General features: G+C 38.0%; 1 protein-coding gene across 1 annotated transcript in view; it reads right to left on the bottom strand.

The window, feature by feature from the left end:
• MACROD2 (mono-ADP ribosylhydrolase 2) overlaps nt 1–22,876 on the bottom strand; it is a 1,156,239-nt gene that overhangs the window by 770,665 nt on the left and 362,698 nt on the right. The window lies entirely within an intron of this gene.

The raw sequence follows: 22,876 nt of genomic DNA, 5'->3' as shown, positions 1-22,876 counted from the left end.
AAAACAAAGATGGCAAGGACCTAACAGAAGAAGAAGAGATCAAGAAAAGGTGGCAAGAATATAAGGAAGACCTGTATAGGAAGGATAACAATATCGGGGATAGCTTTGATGGTGTGGTCAGTGAGCTAGAGCCAGACATCCTGAAGAGTGAGATTGAGTGGGCCTTAAGAAGCATTGCTAATAACAAGGCAGCAGGAGACAACGGCATCCCAGCTGAACTGTTCAAAATCTTGCGAGATGATGCTGTCAAGGTAATGCATGCTATATGCCAGCAAATTTGGAAAACACAAGAATGGCCATCAGACTGGAAAAAATCAACTTATATCCCCATACCAAAAAAGGGGAACACTAAAGAATGTTCAAACTATCAAACAGTGCCACTCATTTCACATGCCAGTAAGGTAATGCTCAAGATCCTGCAAGGTAGACTTCAGCAGTTCATGGAGCGAGAATTGCCAGATGTACAAGCTGGGTTTAGAAAAGGCAGAGGAACTAGAGACCAAATTGCCAATATCCGCTGGATAATGGAAAAAGCCAGGGAGTTTCAGAAAAACATCTATTTCTGTTTTATTGACTATTCTAAAGCCTTTGACTGTGTGGACCATAACAAATTGTGGCAAGTTCTTAGTGGTATGGGGATACCAAGTCATCTTGTATGCCTCCTGAAGAATCTGTATAACGACCAAGTAGCAACAGTAAGGACAGACCACGGAACAACGGACTGGTTTAAGATTGGGAAAGGAGTACGGTAGGGCTGTATACTCTCACCCTACCTATTCAACTTGTATGCAGAACACATCATGTGACATGCTGGGCTTGAGGAATCCAAGGCTGGAGTTAAAATTGCTGGAAGAAACATTAACAATCTCAGATATGCAGATGATACCACTTTGATGGCTGAAAGCGAAGAGGAACTGAGGAGTCTTATGATGAAGGTGAAAGAAGAAAGTGCAAAAGCTGGCTTGCAGCTAAACCTCAAAAAAACCAAGATTATGGCAACCAGCTTGATTGATAACTGGCAAATAGAGGGAGAAAATGTAGAAGCAGTGAAAGACTTCGTATTTCTGGGTGTGAAGATTACTGCAGATGCTGACTGCAGTCAGGAAATCAGAAGATGCTTAATCCTTGGAAGAAGAGCAATGACAAATCTCGATAAAATAGTTAAGAGCAGAGACATCACACTGACAACAAAGGTCCGCATAGTTAAAGCAATGGTGTTCCCCGTAGTAACATATGGCTGTGAGAGCTGGACTATAAGGAAGGCTGAGAGAAGGAAGATCGATGCTTTTGAACTGTGGTGTTGGAGGAAAATTCTGAGAGTGCCTTGGACTGCAAGAAGATCAAACCATGTTAATGTTTCCTACTACAGATTACGGTTGCTATGGTAACTAATCATTTTGGCCGGGTGAAGAGTTTGAATTTAATTGTCTCCTTTTCACGTGTTAAATGGTCGCATCACCTGGGGGGAAGGAACTTCCTTGGACTTCTTTCTGTTTTTTTTTTCCTCTCTGTACAGACATGTAGAGAGTCAAGCTGCTCTCACTGAGAGCCCAAGACTTTTAAATATGTTTTGCTTTCTGTAAATAAATTATTTTTATAGAAATGCCTGGTGTGTGTGACTTTTCTGATCTCTCCTGGGCCAAAGGCTTTCCCAGCAATCTGCAAACAGGTTATGGGCCCAGTTAACAGCCCAGTAAGCCCAGTAAAACCCAGAGAGAATAGAGCGATCAGCTCCACACCTCATGCACAATTTAAAGGCAGGTAGCAAAGACCTGTGAAGATTTTCTTTGGAGCCACCTGGAGATTTTCCAGCAACTGCCGGTCTACAGGACAAAGAAGCCAGCTGAGGTGACTTGCAAAAGAAGGAAGAAGCCATGGCTACCTCCCAGCCCTCAGCGATGCCTCTGGAGCACCTATCAGAGACCAACTATTTGAATTGGGCCCTGAAGATGGAGATGTATCTTCACAGATAGAATCTTTGGCTGCCAATTGGTGAGCAAACCCCCCAAAATCCCAGTGCTGAATGGCTTAGACAGGATGAGCGGGCTAGAGCCACCATTATCCTGGGAGTTGAGGACAATCAGCTAGTCCACGTGTGAGGCATGCAGTCTGTATATATGAAGAAGGACAAACAAGGCTGTATGTATCTGTGCATTTATGTTGATGATTTGCTGCTGTTCACATCAACAGAAAAACAAAGGCTTGATTTTGAAGCCTGCATGAAAAGCCATTTCACATTAAAAAGCCTTGGAATTATAACAACCTAGGTTTGGAAAAACACAGGAAGAAGAATGGTAGCTTTCTGTTAAACCAAAGGGGAGATAATGGTAAAGTAATGTGAATGGAAAGACATATAAAGTTGTCAGAGAAGATTGGTTTGCATCTTAGTCTATAGTGTAAAAAGGGGAGTGTTGAGGTTTTCCTACTAACGATTAAGACTGCTATTGTACCTAATCATTTTGGCCCGGTGAAGAGGTTGTATTTGATTGTCTCCTCTCACGTGCTTCATGCAAATTGCCTGGGGGGAGGAAACCTGCCCAGACTTGTTTCTTACTTCCTCTTTTTTCTCTGCCGGCAATGTAGCCAAGCAAGGCTTGCTCCAAAGGGGAGCTAAGTCCTTTAAATATGTTTTTCTTTTGTTTTGCTTTCTGTAAATAAATTATTTTTATAGAAATGCTTGGTGTGTGACTTTTTTGACCTCTCCTGGGCTAAAGGCTTTCCCAGCACCTGCCAACAGGCCCCTCTTCCTTTTGCCCTCCACTCTCCCTAGCATCAGCATCTTCTCCAGGGTGTCCTGTCTTCTCATTATGTGGCCAAAGTATTTCAGTTTTGCCTTAAATATCATTCCCTCAAGTGAGCAGTCTGGCTTTATTTTCTAGAGGATGGACTGGTTTGTTGGCAGATTGCTGGGAAAGCCTTTGGCCCAGGAGAGATCAGAAAAGTCACACACACCAGGCATTTCTATAAAAATAATGTATTTACAGAAAGCAAAAACGAAAGCAAAACATATTTAAAAGTCTTGGGCTCTCAGTGAGAGCAGCTTGACTCTCTATATGTCTGTACAGAGAGGAAAAAAAAAACAGAAAGTCGTCCAAGGAAGTTCCTTCCCCCCAGGTGATGCAACCATTTAACACGTGAAAAGGAGACAATTAAATTCAAACTCTTCACCCAGCCAAAATGATTAGTTACCATAGCAACCTTAATCTGTAGTAGGAAACATTAACACTCCCCTTTTTATACTACAGATTAAGATGCCAACCATTTTCTTTGACAACTCTGTATGTCTTTCCATTCACATTATTTTAACATTATCTCCCCTTTGGTTTAACAGAAAGTTACCATCCTCCTCCCTGTGTTTTTCCAAACCTAGGTTACTTGTTATAATTCCAAGGCTTTTTAATGTGAAATGGCTTTTCATGCAGGCTTCAAAATCAAGCCTTTGTTTTTCTGTTGATGTGAACAGCAGCAAATCATCAACATAAATGCACAGATACATACAGCCTTGTTTGTCCTTCTTCATATATACACATGGATCTGCTTTTCCTTTTTCAAAACCAAAATTCTGCAGTTTTTCATCTAATTTTTGGTTCCAGGATCTAGCAGCTTGTTTTAACCCATAGATTGACTTCTGCAGACAAAATTTAGTTCACAGACTAAATTCTCCCCTTTTTCATAGCCAGGGGGTTGCTGCATGTATAATTTGTGGTCTAAATCACCATAGAGAAATGCAGTTTGAATGTCATAGTGGTGAGCTGACATTCCTTTCAGTGCAGCAACTTTTAACAGTAATCTAATTGATTCACCTTTAGTAACTGGTGCAAAAGTCTTGTCAAAGTCTAAATCTTTCCTTTGAGTGAACCCTTTTGCAACTAACCTTGCTTTATATTTTTGGATTTTGCCATCAGAATCCCTTTTCAGTTTGAAAATCCACCTACAACCCAGACAGCATTCATTGGGAGGTAGATTTACCAGTTTCCATGTTTTATTTTCTTTCAAGGATGCTAACTCCTGTTGCATGGCAGAATGCCAATTTTGTGCAATCTCAGGTGGTAAAGCATTCACTTGTTCTAAAGACTCAGGTTCTGTGAATATGTGAAAAGCCTTTACTGTTTCAGCCTGAAAACGTGATGGAGGAATACCTTTATTACTCCTCTGAGATCTGCGAGGTAATACAGGGCTTAAATTTTGACTCACTTTCCTGAGAAGCATCTGTCCCATCAGACAGATCTTCAGTTTGCTTTTCTGGTTTAATGTCCTCATCAGGCAAAAGATCACCATCAGCAAGTCCTTGCTGTTCTCTTGTGGTGGTCAGATCAACTGGAGAGCTAGAATTTAATCTCCCCCAATTTTGTTCATAGCCAACAAAGATGGCTTTCTTTGTTGTGGGGCCTCCTTTCCTTCTCTGTTGTTTTGGAATGTGAACCCATGCAGTGCTACCAAACACTCTAAGATGGTTTACCTTTGGTTTCACACCATAAAACAAATGGAATGGAGTGTCCTGAATCACAGAGTTATACAATCTGTTTTGTACATAAGAGGCAGTAGATATTGCCTCTTCCCAATACTTAAAAGATAAATGTGAATCTTTTAGCATGCATTCCATCGCATTTTGCAAGGTTCTGCCCTTTCTTTCAGCAACACCATTTTGTTGAGGGGTGTAAGGGTTAGAAAGAATTTGTTCTATCCCCTTTTCTACTAGGAACCTTCTGAATTTGTGAGAAAGGTATTCTCCTCCTCTATCACATTGGAGTGCAGATACAGGCCTAGGGAATTTTCCATTTGCCCATGTCACAAAACTTTTAAATTTCTCAAATGCCTCATCTTTATGTCTTAAGATGTAGATAAATGTGTATCTTGAGAAATTATCAATGATGGTCATTGCATACCTTGCTTGTCCAAGACTTGGAGCAAAAGGACCAATAATGTCAGAGTGTACAATTTCCAAAGGTCTAGTTGTAACTCTGTCACTGTGCTTACTCACAGGAGCTTTTAGTGTTTTGCATTCTTTGCAAACTACACAGTCTAAGTATTTATCACAGGGTTTTATCTTTAGGTCAGCACACAGCTGTGGCATTTGTGCTATATACTTGAAATTAGCATGACCAAATCTCCTGTGCATCAGGTGTACACATTGGTCATGATATGGTGTGTTGCCAACTGCAGCCTTGCAGCTTGGCTTCCTTGCATTTTGCACAATGTACAAGGAGTCTTTTAATATACCAGCAGCACACAATTTTCCATTTTTATGTATCTCACAACCATTTTTCTTAAATGTTATGATATACCCTGTTGCAGCCAATTGTGCCACAGATAAAAGGTTTGATTGCAAATTTGGCACATACAACACACCTTTTACAGTTTCTCCTAAGCAGGATAAATACAAGTCACCTTGTCCCATAATTTTGGTGACAGACCCATCAGCCAAAGATACACTTTGTCTTTCAGTTTTAGACAGTGACACAAAAGAGCTTTTACAATTACATAAATGACAATTGGCCCCAGAATCTAACACCCATACATCAGAATTACCCTTCTCAGCAACCTGTGCAATTTGGGTTGTCTGAAGAGCCTTCTTCTGTGTTGCCCTTGTGTTCTTCTTCTCTGTCTTTCTACTCTTGGGTCTCAAGGCACAGTCTCTTTGCAAATGTCCAGCTGAACCACAAGTGAAGCATCGCTGGCTGGCTAGCGCTGTGGCCTCAGATTCCTTTCCCTTCTTTTCCCTCATTTTCTGGTATTGCAGCTTTCCAGAAGAGATGGGGGGGGGGATCTTTCCTCTCTCTTCTCCCATTCAGCGAGTAAGCACTGTGTAACATACGATGTGGTGAGGTCTGCTTCAGGCATAGCCTCCAGGGTACAAATCAGCGTGTCCCACATTTCATTTAGTGAGGACAGGAGGATATAGGATTTTGTGAGAGGTGTAAATTCCATTCCTCTCTCCTGCAACTCAACAAACAGCTGCTGAATATAATGCAGGTGCTCAGGAAGGCTATCTCCTTCTGCAAGATAGGCTCTGTACAGCTTTTTTCGTTGGAGTAACTTTACTCCCTGCTGTTGCCTTTACATATAAGTCTCTCAAAGCATCCCAAAGTTGCTTTGCAGACTGCATGCCTCGCACGTGGACTAGCTGATTGTCCTCAACTCCCAAGATAATGGTGGCTCTAGCCCGCTCATCCTGTCTCAGCCATTCAGCACTGGGATTTTGGGGGCTTTGCTCACCAATTGGCAGCCAAAGATTCTCTCTGCGAAGATACATCTCCATCTTCAGGGCCCAATTCAAATAGTTGGTCTCTGATAGGCGCTCCAGAGGTATCGCTGAGGGCTGGGAGGTAGCCATGGCTTCTTCCTTCTTTTGCAAGTCACCTCAGCTAGCTTCTTTGTCCTGTAGACCAGCAGTTGCTGGAAAATCTCCAGGTGGCTCCAAAGAAAATCTTCACAGGTCTTTGCTACCTGCCTTTAAATTGTGCTTGAGGTGTGGAGCTGATCTCTCTTTTCTCTCTGGGTTTTACTGGGCTGTTTACTGGGCACATAACCTGTGGCAGATGCTGGGAAAGCCTTTAGCCCAGGAGAGGTCAACAAAGTCACACACCAAGCATTTCTATAAAAATAATTTATTTACAGAAAGCAAAACAAAAGCAAAACATATTTAAAGGACTTAGCTCCCCTTTGGAGCAAGCCTTGCTTGGCTACATATCGGCAGAGAGAAAAAAGAAGAAGTAAGAAACAAGTCTGGGCAGGATCCTCCCCCCAGGTAATTTGCATGAAGCACGTGCAAGGAGACAATCAAATACAACCTCTTCACCCGGCCAAAATGATTAGGTACAATAGCAGTCTTAATCGTTAGTAGGAAAACCTCAACAGGGCCGACCAAGGGCAAGGTGGATGGATGATATTCTAGAGGTGACGGACCCGTCCCTGGGGGAGCTGGGGGTGTTGACAACCGACAGGAAGGTCTGGCGTGGGCTGGTCCATGAAGTCACAAAGAGTCGGAAGCGACTAAACGAATAAACAAAAAAAAAAGAACGTCCCTTACATTTTAGAAAGCACCAACAAAGAAGGAACAAAGTTGTCTTTTCTCTGAGTAGAATTAATGGCAAATGTTTCTTTCAGTAATGGCAAAAAAAAAAAGGAAAATATTTCTTCCATTAACCTCTGGTCTCTTCAAGTTAATGCATTTTTGCTCATAAAGATCCATGACAGGTTCTTTTCATCTGCACTCCTAAATTCTAAGAAACTGAGTAAAATGTATGTAACTACAGTAATATTTACTATAAGGACCATCCTGATCTGATACACTACTTTCATGCTTTAACTTTTTGTTGTTGCTATTGTAGTGGTGGTTAATTAGGCATCAAACATCTTTAATTTTAATCATATGAAGAAATATGTCAGTTATTTTTAAATTAGTATCTCTAATAAAGCAAAACTACAAATGTACAGCTTCTTATAGTCGTAAAGAAAAGCTATCAGTAGCAAAGAAAAGGGTTGGACATATGGATGTGCAGTTATTCAGATCCTAAGCTTGGGTACATTTTCCCCACTTTAAATCCAAGCAGCTACACATCCCTAGCTGGCCACCTAATGTGGTCTGACAGCTTGGGAACCGCACATGCACACAGGTCCACTGCAGGGATCTCCATCCAGTCTTTGGCCTCTAGTCTTGCCCTTTCCCTCTCCATGCCTTCAACCAAACCTTTAAAGCTTAAATAATTGTCAGTGGGAATATTTCTTCTCTAATTTATATACAGAAAAATGGATTTTCTATGTATTTATGGTAGTTGCAAGGGACTACAGGGACAGCCTAAATATGTAACATTACATGTTCTAGGTACGAGAGGGGGATGGATGCATATAAGCTATGAATGTGTATAAGGGAGTGGCCTTTTTTGTTTGTTTCTGTCCACTACTGGTATGTGGCTTCCAGAAAGATTGTGACAAGGGATGACCACCACTGGATACAATCCAATGTTTATATGCTTATAATTACTTAACCACATTACAAATTATGTGCACATTTAACAATGCGACATCAACTTCCAGTGGGAATGGCATTTTGAACAGCATCTCTTTGTAAATTAGCTTTGCAAGTAGACCAGGCAGCATGGTGTTTTAGGGCTCAGGCAGGATCCCCTGGAGCCCAAAAGTGTTCCCTGGATAAAGGAGAACCCCAGGAATTACCGTGTCCTCCGGACAGCTGATCATAGCCAGAAGATAGTAAACAGAGTTTGTAGTTTGTAAACCATGAGTGATCAGCTGGGAGATGGGATTGTCATCCCTTCCCAAGCCAGCTGCAGCCATTTAAACACACTCTAAAACTGACCACCCCATTTCTTAATGCACCAATTTACTTGACTTTTCTTTGCTTAAAAGAGGTTTTTTTCCAACATAGAGATGAGGTTTCTCTTGGTAACTTTTACATTATTTTTGAAACTTAACTATTGAGCACTCAAACTTGGTTTTGTATTTTACGCTTTGGGCAAAAAGAACTAGAAGCTGAACTGTGGATTTATTTTATAGAAGCAAAGGACTATATTTTTTTTGGATTTAGTTGGCAGTATTTTTACTGTTTCTTTTTGGGATTTAACGAATCTATTCTGTTGGAATTGGAACTTTCATGGCTATTGTGAGAAAGTGAGTGTTGTTGCTTTATTCTTAACAAGTTAATTGGATACTTCCCGTATACACCTCTAGTGGCAAGACTTTCACTTTTGAACGATCTCAGTCTCCAGTACTTTTCCACTTACTTTAAGATTTGGTTGTATTGGCTAATTTTAAGCACCAGAGGGAACTAATCATAGCTTCTAGGAGACCACCTCGTCATGGTGCTGATGATGGGGAGATGATGAGAAATATGATTGATGAAATTTCTAATACCTTTAAATAATCTGTTGGTGCCTTTGGGAAGAAAATGGAAAATAGATATTCTGACTTTGAGAAAAAGATGGAAATTAAATATGGAGACTTTGAGAAAACAACGGAAAGTAAATATTCTGACTTTGAGAAAAAGATTGAACATCAAATGGAAAAAAATGTTGGAGAGGTGAAACACATAAAGGATTGAGTGGAGGTGTTAGAAACTAAGATAGATAATACTGAGCAAGAGAGAGAAAAAGAGCTTGATAAGATGGCTCTGTTAGAACTTAGGGACATGGATTTTTGTCTGAGACTGAGAGGAGTTCCTGAGGTGAAAGGGGAGAATATTGTTGAAAAAAACCTACAGGCGTTGGCAAAATTATTAGAGTGGAAGATAGAATGGAGGATAAATTAGATAAAGTTTTTCACGTCAACTCAAGATATGCAGCTGTAAATAATAAACCAAGAGATGTTTTGATTCATTTTGCTAGAAAGAAAACAAGATATTAGGTTTTGCAAACTCACTTTGAATCAAGATTAAATATTGGGTATAATTGTTTTGAAAGAGCTGCCTGTAAGGATTTTGAGGAAGAGAAAAGACTATGCTTTTTTAAGAGTTTTTGAAAAATAAAATAAAATTGTTTTTCGATGGGAAAGATTGGAAGGTGTTTTATGTTCCAACAGCAAGGATTCAGATTGACCTCCATCCATAAGGCCAAGGATTTTCTTGCTAGATATGGATCTAGTTTGGATCGGGGTGTAGATGAGAAATCTGCACCTGGAACTCGACCCCAAGAATCTGCTCTACAAGATGTAGACAAGGGTACTACATCTAAGGACATTGATCAGATGTCTGCTTAATCATGGCTTGCACTTACCTTACTTGGAATGTGAATGGGGCAAATGCCCTGCACAAAAGAAAAAAAAATCATTATTTGAAGAAATTAAACCATGATGTGATATGCTTCCAGGAGACTCATATAAGGAAAAAATGTTATTTCATTTTTTATGGCATACAAATTAAGAGGCAAGACAAGCATAAAGTTGTGGTGGGTATAGTTTTCTTGCTGGAGCCAAAAAATCTGAGTGTGGCCAGGTCAAGAAGTCGATCCTTTCTCTTTCAAATTGATATGCTAACAATTACTATGGTAACAAATTGTCAGTAGCCTAGATAAAGATGAATCTTTTGTGCTTGCTCTCTCTGGCTTCCTGCTCCTGCTTCTGTGTCCTGCTTGAACAGTTTATCTCCCTGTGTGGAGAGAGGCAGAACTGTAAAAATGCTTTTACTCTTTATTTTGTAAATGCAGTTTATATTTGTTGAAGTTGCTGGCATGATTTTTTGATCTCTCTCTCAATGGCAAAGCTCTTCTGAAATTCCGCTGCTGATCCTCAGGATCATACACACACCCCAACAAAAAAAAATATTAAATATTTCATGAATAAAAATTTGGGAGAGGAATTTATTTCAGCAGGTTTTAAGAAGTTAAATGGACTTGTAATATATGTTAAATCACATTTATTGCCTTCTGACGAACATGGCAGATATGTAGCAGTGGAAGTCAAGCTTAATGAACTTAAATCTATTGTTGTGGGGATATATGTACCAAATGAGAATAAAAGTAAATTTTTTAGACATCTTCTGAATGAATTGTCTTTTTCATATCAAAGCTGGTGTCTACTAGGAGATTGAAATCATGTAACCTCCCCACGATTGTAAGGACATCTTAAAAGGAAATTAAGCTCAACCAGGGAAAACTCCCACAGTCTTTTTTTGATATGATAAGACAATTTGGCATTTTAGTAGATTCCTGGTGACACAAAAATGGATTGGCAAGGGAACATACTTTTTACTCAGAAAGACATAAATCTTTTTCAAGAATTGACATGATATGGATTTCAAATAATTTAGCTAATAAAATTTGTAAGGTTGATATTTTACCAAAGACTTTCTCCAATCGCAATCCAGTAAGTTTGAAAATAAAGAGATCTTCTATGGCTTTTTGATGGAGTTTGAATGAATCTATTTTAAAAAGAGAAAACATTTTGGTTGATTGCAAGAGGAGTTTAAAAGATTTTTTTTGACATCAATTTGGACAAAAGGACTGACCTAAAAACTGTTTGGGACATCAGTAAGGCAGTTATGAGAGGTCACTTTATCTACCATATCTGTAATATAAAAAAGAAGTGTCAACAAAAAATGCAAACTATATTGGATCAAATTAAAGTAAGAGAAATTGAGTTACAGAAAAACCCAGTGGATACTGGTATTTTACACCAACTTAAATTATTATACCAACAATTATTTATGTTGACTGTGAGAGAAATTGAGACGAAATTGAATTATGTTAAACAGAGATATTTTAAGTTTGCCAATAAACCTGGAAGATGGTTGGCCTACAAATTAAGAAAGGAAAGAGAAAAGAAAATGATATTAAAAATTCAAGAAGGAAATACTGAATTAATGGATAACAAAGGAATTAAGAAATTGTTTTACAACTTTTTTTCCAATTTGTATAAAAGGCAAGAAGTTTCTCTGGAAAAGAGAGATGAGTATTTGGAGAAACAAAAATTACCAAAACTCTCGCAATCACAGAAATTATTAATGAACAATCCTATAGCTACTTTTGAAATAGTGGAAGCTATAAACAGAACCAAACTGGGGAAAGCACCAGGTCCAGATGGTTTGCCAGCATTGTATTATAGGTGCTTTGAGGATCAGCTTCTTCAGCGCTTTCAAAGATTGATGAATTCTATTTTGCAGGGCTCTGCAATGCCCAACTCTTGGAAAGAAGCCAATATTGCACTCTTACCAAAAGAAGGCCAAGATATTACCCTAAGTGAGAATAATAGACCAATTTCATTGTTGAACAATGATTATAAAATATTTGCTTCAATATTGGCTGAAAGAATGAAGAAACTTTTACAGGACTTTACTCACCAAGATCAATGTGGGTTTCTACCCAAAAGGCAATTAAGAGAAAATGTGAGAATAGTTTTGGACATTATAGAATATCTATAACACCACAATGAACAGCAAACAGCTCTTATCTTCTTAGATGCAGAGAAGGCCTTTGACAATTTGGACTTTTATGTTAAAAAAGTTTTGGAAAATATGGACTTTGGAGATAATTTTACTCAAGGAATTAAATCAATTTATGTGCCTCAAAAAGCATGTATTATTGTAAATGGCGATTTAACTGAACCTTGTCATATACAGAAAGGAACAAAGCAAGGATGTCCTTTGTCACCTTTACTCTTTATCCTAGTTTTGGAAGTCCTGAACAGAGACATTAGACAAGATGATCAAATAAAGGGTTTGAAGATAAAGAAGGAGGTCTTCAAACTGAGGGCCTTTGCTGATGATTTAGTTCAAAAATTACAAGACCCTTTGAATGTTGTTGAACATTTGATGAAAAAATTAAAGGAATTTGGGTCATTAGCTGGACTTAAAGTAAATAAACAAAAAACAAAGATGTTGACCAAGAATATGACTACACACAATCAAGAAATGTTGATCGGTAAGACTGGTTTTATAATTGAAAAAAAGGTCAGATACTTGGGGGTGACATTATCAAACACGAATTGTATGTTGTTTCAGAATAACTATGTTAAATTGTGGAGTGATGTTAAGAAAGACTTGTTAAGGTGGAAAAAATTACAACTGTCAATGATGAGTTGGATATCTGTGATTAAGATGAATGTTTTGCCTAGAATGTGGTTTTTGTTCCAGACAATACCGATTTTGACAACAGACCTACAGTTTAAACAATGGCAGAAAGATATCTCTAAGTTCATTTGGCAAGGGAAGAAACCAAGAATCAAGTATAAATTGTTACAAGATACCAAAGAATGAGGAGGTCTAGGTTTGCATGATTTGAAATTGTATTTTGTTACCTGCTGTTTGCTATGGATGAAGGATTGGATGACCTTGAAGGACACAAACTTATTGGAATTAGAAGGACATGATCTCCGATTTGGATGGCACACCTACTTGTGGTATGATAAAGTTAATAAAGATTTTAAAAATCACTTTGCTGGCATGCCTTACAGAGGGTTTGGAATAAATATATACCAATATTGTCTCCTAATGCACCTATGTGGTTGTCCCCTCAAGAAGCTTTTTTTAGAAGAGAGATAGCAGGCAAACCAAGCTGGTTGAGATATGAAGATTTGCTGAATATTGAAGAAGGGATACCTAAACTTAAAACAAGGGAACAACTAGAATTAGAAGGTCATATTTGTCACTGGTTTAATTTTGCACACTTGTCAGAACAGTTTAATTTGGATAAGAAAGTATATAATTTTGTTAATGAAAAAACACAATTTGAAATAGAATTTTGTACAAATGATGAGCATCTTATTAAGAAAATGTATAAAATGTTGCAATTGAATTTAGAAGATGAATATGTTAAAGATTGTATGATTAAATGGGCTAAGAATTGTGGGTATAATATTATGCTTGAACAATGGGAGAATATGTGGAACAAAGGTATGAAATTTACTCTGAATTATAATTTGAAAGATAATTTTTTATAAAATGATGTACTGTTGGTATTTAACTCCTGATAAGTTATCCAAAATGTATAATGGGGTATGAAATGTTTGTTGGAAATATTTACAGGGTGAAGGAACTTTTTATCATTTATGGTGGACTTGTAGAAAAGCTAAGAAATTTTGGAATCAAATATGTATTATTATTGAAAAGATTCTTAAAGTGGACTTACAATTGAAACCGGAGCTGTTTCTCTTGGGTTTGATGGGCCAACAGTTTGAGAAGCAACATGGAACTCTGTTCTTATATATGATAACAGCAGCAAGACTCTTATACGCTCAAAGATGGAAGGATGCACAAATTCCCTCAATGGAGGACTGGATGATTAAGTTAATGGAATTGGCACAAATGGCTAAACTGACAGCATTGATAAGAGAAAATACAGTAACTGGATTTGTTTCTATTTGGAAGCTGCTTTTGGACTATTTGGTTGTAACAGAAGACAATAAAGTTCTGATTTTGGGTTTTGATGATTAAATGGTTTGATTTTAGAGAACTAATGTTACTAAATGTTTAATTAATGGCAATTAATTTATGTACTTTTATATCTGTGTTGGAGAAGGTTGGAAGTCACCTGTCTTTATGTTTTTCTGTCTATTCTTGCACTGTTTTAGCTTCTCTTGTTTCTTTCTTAGACTTGTAGTCTACCTGTTCTATATTCTGTATTTTGTGTTTTAATTGTATCTTGAAAATTAATAAAGCTATCAATGCAACATCAAAATAAAGAATTATCCAGATGTATTTCCAGAACACTGCAAATGTGTAATTAAATCTAAATTTCAATTGATAGAACTATTTGTAGTGTCCATGGGAACAATGGTGCCTTTGAAGTCCTTCCATCATAAGCACAGAAGCTTGTGCTCTCCCTTCTCCATCCACTCTTTTCAACACATATATGCTTCAATAGCTGGAAGGGAATGATTTTGGCTTAAAATATAACATTAAAATGTTTTCTCATTTCTTCAACATACTCTTCCAAGCTGAGATGGCAGGTGGGTCTCTGCATCTGGGTAAAGGGCTGCTCTTTCTCTGGGCCTGTATTTTGGTGGAGACAGACATTTTGGGATGAAAAGAACTGCATGCCAAAGAAGGAGAAGTTTGTCTGCTCTGAAATAGGTGTTCTGTTAAAACAGGAGTTTCGATTTCAAAGAGTGGTTTTGGGGCTCAGACCTCACTTTTACATTTTAAATTGGGTTCTTGGTCAACTGTTTGTCTTTAACATCACCTTTTTGGCTTTTCTGAAATGAGTGTCTTGTGAGTGGTCATACACTCCACAGCCACCATTTTGTGAATGTGTATGTCCAAGGGGAAGTTCTTCAGTACAACATTGCTCCAGTAGCTTACATACAGCCATGTGTCCAAGGAGTTTAGAGTCTCTCCTTTACATAATATACTTTGTACACTAAAGATTACCAGTTATTTAAACCTAAACATTGTCCTGTGTTGGGGATATTTTAACATATTTATAATTCCCATTCCCTGCCCCGCCCTGTGATAGCAAGATGCTCTTCTCTCATTATACATGTGCTGTCATGTTCCATAGTCTGGAAGTGCCTCCAAAGTAATTCCTTCCATTTCTCCTGCACCCAGCAATCAATGGGATTTTTCCCTTCTCCACCTCAAGGCTATTACTATTAACTATTCTGTGGGAAGAATCTTAAGAGTTGCTGGTTTTTGAGTCATATTTATTATGTTTTAATTCACTACTGTTCATATTGTTCTTTGGGATTATTTTTTTCATGACTGTTGGATATAAATAATTGTAAGAAATAAGGAATAAATGTTATAAAGGAAACATAAGACACCAACAATATAATAAGTGTATTATGTGATGGAGCTGTATAATGTCAATGAAGAATTGTCCTTGTCAGGCTAATACTTGGCTCAGTAGATGGTCCATATGTTCTGCTAATCAGCAATGTATGTTAATATGCCCAACTAATGCACTTTACTTGATTGAATATGTGTCACCTGTTAAGATACTTCACCTGATAAGTTAAGATACTTCATCATGGTTTATAAACTTCAAGAAAGATGCAATTTTGCAGAGTAAAAATAGATGACTAATGAAAATAGAAAGCTGTTCCTCAGTGGAGATTTATTCTGGCTTAGGTTGTTTTTATTATCATATCATTAAGCTCATTGCACATAACTGTTCACGTACATGTGCTGTTAACAGAGATGCTAAATGAGCCCCACACTTTTTGAAAGATGTTAAGCAAATTCAGAGAAGAAACTCTTTGTTTGGAATGGACAGCTTTTGCTTTACTCTCTACTGGTAAATTGATAGCTTTATTGTTCTAGTTGCACTGAAACTTTATTAGACTGTCACTTTCACATGCTTTGTATGAGACATGCCATCTCTTAAATTATAAGAATGGGTCAATTTTCTTTCATAGATTCCAAGCTTTAAGAAAATAATTTTCCCAGAATTATTATTAAGATTAAATTATTGAGATCAGATACTGAGCTTAAACAAGTAAATAATTTACTTCTGATAGTGTTAAAATAATGGTTTGTTTCATTTTGCCAGGCCACGCTCATATGAATCTCAAATAGCATTCTTGTTCTAAAATAATAGTTGAAATAAACTGGATTAATTTTATTCAATACAATTATAAGAAAAAAATAAAATAGATTCCAACATTCAAAATGAATTATGAAAAGCCACATCATTTTATATTATAAGGGGTTCCCAATGGCTATAACCTTCCTAAAAAAGGTGCTGCTTGAGTAGAATGATGGACAAATCTCACAAATATTGTCAAAAGTACTAAAAAATAACACCCCTCCCCACCCTTTCAGCAACTGTTAAGTGACTACTTGGGAAGAGAGGAGAGGAAATTAAGTAACATAACAGCTAAAAAAAGAGGTAAAGATTCCTGTTTAGTCGTATCTAATGACACACTAGGGGGCGGTGCTCATCTCCGTTTCCATGGCTGAAGAGCCAGCGTTGTTTAAGGACATTTCCACATCATGTGGCCAGCACGACAATCACGGAAACGCTGTTACCTTCCTGCCGAAGCGGTACCTATTTATCTACTCGCGTCTGCATGCTTTCAAATTGCTAGGTTGGCAAGAGCTGGGGCGAGTGTGGGAGCTCAATTTGTCATGTGGCACTCAGGTCTCAAACCGCTGAACTTGCAACCTTCCGGCTGACAAGCCTGGTGTCTTAACCACTGAGCCACCACGTCCTCCCGGGGAGAGGAGATTAAGTAACATAACAGATACTCTGAACTATTTTTATTATCTCTCAAAGGTATCAGCAGTGTAGCATCAAAATATCATCCTATTTACTGTATCATATCTCAGTGTGCCTTGTAATTCAGGAGGCACTGCCCTTTCTTTCAACAGGCTTTGTTTGTGCTAAATGATACTGTCATATAATTACATCTCATTGGATAGCAAACATTATTACCTCAACCCACTATGTTATGCAAATGTGATTGTCAAATTCACAAGCCTCCTTGCCCAAACTGAGGACAACCCATTAGCTATGTAATGAATGCCTCTCCCAATAAAGTACTCAGACTCAAAAGCAAAGTTTAAGTTCTGATTTTATTAAGGATAGAGTGCAAACACAAATAAAGCTGAGAATGAGAGAAGCGTGCCTAAAATCAAACTAAATAGCCCCGTTACAAACAGAGTCCCACCCCCCCTTCAACCATCTCAAATTCACATTCCCAGGTGCTCCTAACGAGTTCTGCTGATCAACGGGCAAAAAGACCTTGACACAAAAAGATAACACAAACACACTCCTGCTTAGCGCAGAGATATAGAGCGCTCGGTGCAAGGTTTATCAGCAGCTCCCTCCCAGCTAGGAACACGCGTCAGCACTCTGGCATGCAAACCGTTACGATGTACAGGCACATCGAAACGATGAACATGACAAACTATCTCTCGAGAACCTGTCTGTATGCCACCACCTGTATCACATCGTCCACCCCCAGTTGAAGCAGCCCTAGAACAGCTGTAGGTGCTGCAATCTGGAAGTGGTGGTCGTCCTCTCTTTCTGCCTCCAGATGCTGTCCATGGGCAATATCAGGCATGTTGATGTGTATGAGAGAGCAGCCTCCATGTTGGCAAAGTTGTTGTTCCAACTGTTTCCTATGGGACTGCCCCCTTCCATTCTAGTTCCTGACCTGCCCTCCTGCTCCTCATTCCTCTTTTGGCTATGAGACAGATTGGAACTTCAGCTTCCACAGGCTACTACTATTATTACTACTACTACTACTACCACTACTACATTGCTTGGTGTGAAGCCTTGAAATTGACTAGCATGTCCTACGTTTAACATTGGAAGTGTGATTGAAAGGACTTCTGTCTTATTCTTTCTTAGTCTGCCCGGCTGGGAATTTACTTTCAGATGGCTGCTCCTGCCAGGAGACCCAGCTTCTCACTCCCTCTCAAGTGATGTTCCTAGGGGATATGTAACAGCTTCCATACTGATCTCCACAGTTAAACCTCTTTCTCAAACTCCAGCTCTTCAAAAGCACTTTAACCAGTGGGTGCACAATTGCAGACAATCACTAGATGCCAATAAAGAGATACATATTTAACTTTTCGCAAGTCAACAGGTCAACCATTAGTTTTAAAGACTATTTAAAAAAAAAAAGTTCAACCAGAACAGGAAAGGAAAAAAGTGGGGGGAAAATGCAGTGCAGGAAGAAATCTGATTTTTATGCATGCCAAATAGAGGACATTTTTCACATGATGGATAAGGTTGGGTGTGGCTAGAATTTCAGCTGAGGTAACTACCAGTCACGGTCCTTAGAATGTACACATTGAAGCCATATGGGCAACAGTGCAGCATGGATCTGTTCTGGGTGTGCAGAAAGGGCAGACATACAGTAATGTGGGGACAGCACAATTTTCTGCTGGCTCTGGGATGGGAGGCGAGCACAGCAAAGCAGTTGTGTGGATGTGGCCTAAAATTGCCTGTTGTAGAAAAAAGAGGCAGTAGCTTACAGAAGGAAACCATAACACTGTAGCAATTGCAGATAAAGGAAATATTTATTGGGGCCCGGTTACTTATGGGACCCTCTCTTCCCAGTTGTCTCTGCCCATCCAATCTGATCCAGCAGGAGAGGCATCCTGCAAGTATCGTCAACCAAGGAATATCGGCTGGTGAGGCCCTCTAGAACAACCTTTTCTGTCTACTGTGGCACCCACCCTCTGCAACATCATCCCTCCAGAAATTAGGTTGGCCCCAACCCTGCTGGCCTTCCACATGGCCTTGAAACCTTTCTGCACTCAAGCCCGGGGACCCGGGTGCATGACAGAGCCTGTTGCCTGGCTGTGTTTAGGGCTTTTTCATGATTCTCTGGCTGCTGTGTGTTTTATTTCTTGTTTATTTTTTATTTGTATTTGTATTTGTATGTATTTGTATTTGTATTTGTTTTAATGTTGTGAGCCACCCAGAGTCATGTATTGAGATGGGCAGCTATATAAAAGTTAAATACATAGATACATAAATACATAACTGTACTGAAGTAGAATGAATCTGAATATTATTTTTAAGGAAATATTTTTGAACTAAGGAATGAATTCCTTCCATTTCCATTTGGGGGGCGGGGCTAAAATAATTACTTTTACCACCCCGTATGGAAATTTATACCTCAATTCTACAAAAAACATTTTCACTACGTGAACATACAAAAAGAAAAACTGACTTTAGATGAACATTACCTAACCCTTGATTATTTCCAAATTTTATCTGACAGGTCTCCTTATGCAAAATACTGTAGTATATCATTATAACTCAATAAATAATCTTGGGACACCTTAAAACTACATATTTAACAAAGGATAAAATAATAAATAAAATAGACTAGAATCCACATCATCCATCCATCCATCCATCCATCCATCCCTATTTCAGAGAACAAATTCTTTATTTAAAATATATACAGGAGATGGTGAGTTCTAGTCCCGCCTTAGGCATGAAAGCCGGCTGGGTGACTTTGGGCAAGTCACTCTTTCTCAGCCCAACCCACCGCACAGGATTGTTGTTGTGGGGAAAATAGGAGGCAGGAGTAGTGGGTATGTTCACTGCCTTGAATTATATATAAAAAAGTGGGATAAAAATCTAATAATAATAATAATGAAAATATGTAGCTTACTATGCTGATTCTGTTATAAAATAAAACAATGTATGAAAACTTCAAAAACACTTTTCTTGGGCTGTCAAAAAATGATATAGATGAGTTTTTCAAACATTCTGGCTTTTGAAAACCTCCTAGTATCAAACACAGTAATATAAACAATCTACAGTCAGAACACTGTCACAAAAGAGATTACAAACATCAACCAAAAAAGCTGATGTGACATGAAATAAAAGCTTTGTGATCAGAATTAGTCACGTGGCTCTCTCCTCTGAAATGGTCAATTTTGAAAGAAATGGTTGGACTGATGCTGATACTTCTTTCTGCAATACACTGGGTGATAGGATCATTTATGTTTCCTACTTTTCATCAACATCAACAGTTTTGTGCCACCCAAATCACTACTATTTGATGAAAGTTCCTTTTGTAGAAGCTTGAGCTGCCACATTTTACTCTTTCTATGTTTACACTTAAATATTTCTTCCTCACTTCCATATCAGTAACAAACTGAAAACAGTTTTATATAATGAATGATAGTGTTTTAATCAAATAGCATCTACTATTAGTATTATTTGGCACTAATACTGTATGTTCACCCATGGCACTCAGAATGATTTACATAATACCTGAGATACCATCAACACTGTAATTATTGCACAATGGTCTTTTCCCCCAAAAAAATTATAACATGACAACTCTGTTCATGGAACAGCTTTGCTGAAAAAACAAAGGAGTGGGGTGTGGAGGAGGCTGATTAACTTTACATGAGAAATTTGGATCTCCCAAGGTAAAGCCCATTGCTTCAAGACCATGCAGGTTGATAGATTAAGTTGCAATAGGGCTTACAACTGAAAGATCTTAGAGATAAAGACATCCCACAAGAAACTCTCTGCATAATCTTATTCAGTATCTAATTTAAAGGAACTGGAAAGAAAGCCATTACATTTTTTTTAAGTCACTCACACAGCAGACTTCTTTTCCACCCCTCATCATGCTTGGGCACCTTACACCCAGAATAACTGCTCTGGAAGCATGAGGGAATGACATGAAATGTGACATGGGTAGTACTTTGGGGAGGACAGAAATTAACAGAGACTGGGTCACCATATGTGCATAAAGATGCCTTTTATAAAGCCATAATCTTTACAGTTGAAGAACAATCACAATAAGAAACGCTGCATATACAGTATGCAACAATTGTCTGACAATCGCTTCTTCATTGCTATACTAAAAGACTGGTCCGGCCTCAATCATTTTGTTCGCACAGAATACAGCACATTCTTCACAAAATAGACAGGTTAACTTCTTCAATCATGACAAATTTTCATTGATGCTTCTGGGCTTCTTAAGCAGGACTGCACGGCTACAGATTAAGCATATCTCCTCGATCTGTGCATTCCACTGTCCCATTCATCATCTTTAGGGCAAGACAGAATGGCTGTTTTTACATGTGACCTACCTCAATTCCTCTCTACTCCCAACACATTTAGAGAAATAGAAGCTATCAGCAAAGCTTTGATTTTGGCATTTCCTATACTGAGTTGAATCATAAAAATGTATGTAGGCTAGGCTTCCTAGAACAATAGCTTTGATGAATGAGACAGAAAGCCTTATTAATGTATGCAGCTTATGTAAAAATATTCACTTCCTAATAAATCTCTTTAGTAGCACTGCCTGCAAGTGAAGCCATATATCAACAAGAGAATGTAGCATTCATGACAGCTGTCAGTTTTATAACCAGGAGGGCTAGAGTATTTGCATTTACTCATGAATAGTTAAAAGATTTTAATTTCACACAGATTTTTTTTTCAAGACAGTACCCTCATAACCTTCAGTGCTTCATCCATTTTGAAGTGCATAGTTTGATCATTGATCACAGCTTTCCACATGTCACTGCAAGCTAGAAAGGCTGCTGAAGTTATAGAAATGGAAGTATATGCAGAAAAGGCAAAGAAGATATATGCATGTGTGGGTTTGCCTATTTATGTACAAACGACCTTTCAGGCTGAGATCTAATATTTTCTTATGTTTCTGACTGACTTGCGTTCTATTTATACCACTTTCCACCGATTATGCTTGTGAAAATACGTTTATTGTTGACTAGAAACCCCTTGTAGATTTTTTGCGTGAAACAGAAAAAAATGAACATATGATTTACGGTTTTGATGATTAGATAGAATAGATTATAGAATGAAGAGAGTTACATTGTAATCATAGAGTAACAGGTATATTTATAATTGTACTTATAACTGCTGTAAAAAAGATTGGAAGCCACTTCTTTGTACCTTTTTTCCTCCTCTTCTATTTTTTTTCCTTCTTTTCCTTTCTTCCACTTTTAGCTTTCTCTTTGACTTCTTTCTTTTTCTTTTCTTTTTCTCACTTTATATTAGTTTGTATTAGTTTTTATCTACTATTTAAAAAATCTTTAATAAAATTATACCAAAAAAAAAAGATTATGCTTGTGAAAACAGAGCTTTGCATGAGATGGATACCTTGCCAGTTATTTTCAGTTCTATAAATACTGACAACAGGCATGACAGTACAGGTATTTTGTTTAGTATAGCCATTAATCACCATCTAAAACTGATGACAGTGCCTGTAAACCATCTTGATTCATAAAGTGTATTTTAATTTTGAACCCGTTTATCAGATGTGAATAGAATGAATAGAAACAAGCAATGCATGAACCAACTACAGGCTCCTGTTGAAGCTTTGGAATTTGGTTTCAGAAAAGTAATACTGAACAAATTAACACTGAAAACAAAAGTACCTGAAAAGAGGGGAGAAACAGCATCTCAAAACCCTATAGCATGAGGCAATTTAAGCAGAAAATCATCACATAATATTTCTTCTATAGAGGAAAACTGCATTCATTTTGTTATTACAGTTAGAATAAAATATACTGATGCGATCATCATTTAAAGACATAATTTTTAAAAATAATTTCCCCCCACGCACAGACACACACACACTTGGAAGATTGATGTTGGCCTTGCAGGATAAACCAGATAGGAACCACAACCAGATCAGCTAATTCTACTTTACTGTAAAGCTACATTGACAAAATCTTGCAAGTATGAAAGTACAATTCTCCCCCACCCTCTCCTTTACCGCCTGACAAACTAGGGAGGGTCTCTTCTGAGCCTCTTGTCCTTCCCATTGTCCAGCTGCGGACTATGCTGTCTCTTATCTGACTGTTCCCTAGGCAGTGTCTCTTTTCCCAGTCTCCAAGGTCTTTCCCAAATACCATTATAGATGAGCATTTGGCTGAAAAATATATTACTTAAATCATAATTAAATGACACAAATAAATAAGCAAGTCATACAGCGACTGGAACGCAAAAGTTGGAAATAAAGAAAAAGGATCAGT

The sequence above is a fragment of the Candoia aspera genome, chromosome 1, assembly GCF_035149785.1.
Source record: "Candoia aspera isolate rCanAsp1 chromosome 1, rCanAsp1.hap2, whole genome shotgun sequence".
Lineage (NCBI taxonomy): Eukaryota > Metazoa > Chordata > Lepidosauria > Squamata > Boidae > Candoia > Candoia aspera.
The sequence above is the reverse complement of the archived record's forward strand: the minus strand, read 5'-3'. Positions and strand labels throughout refer to the sequence as shown.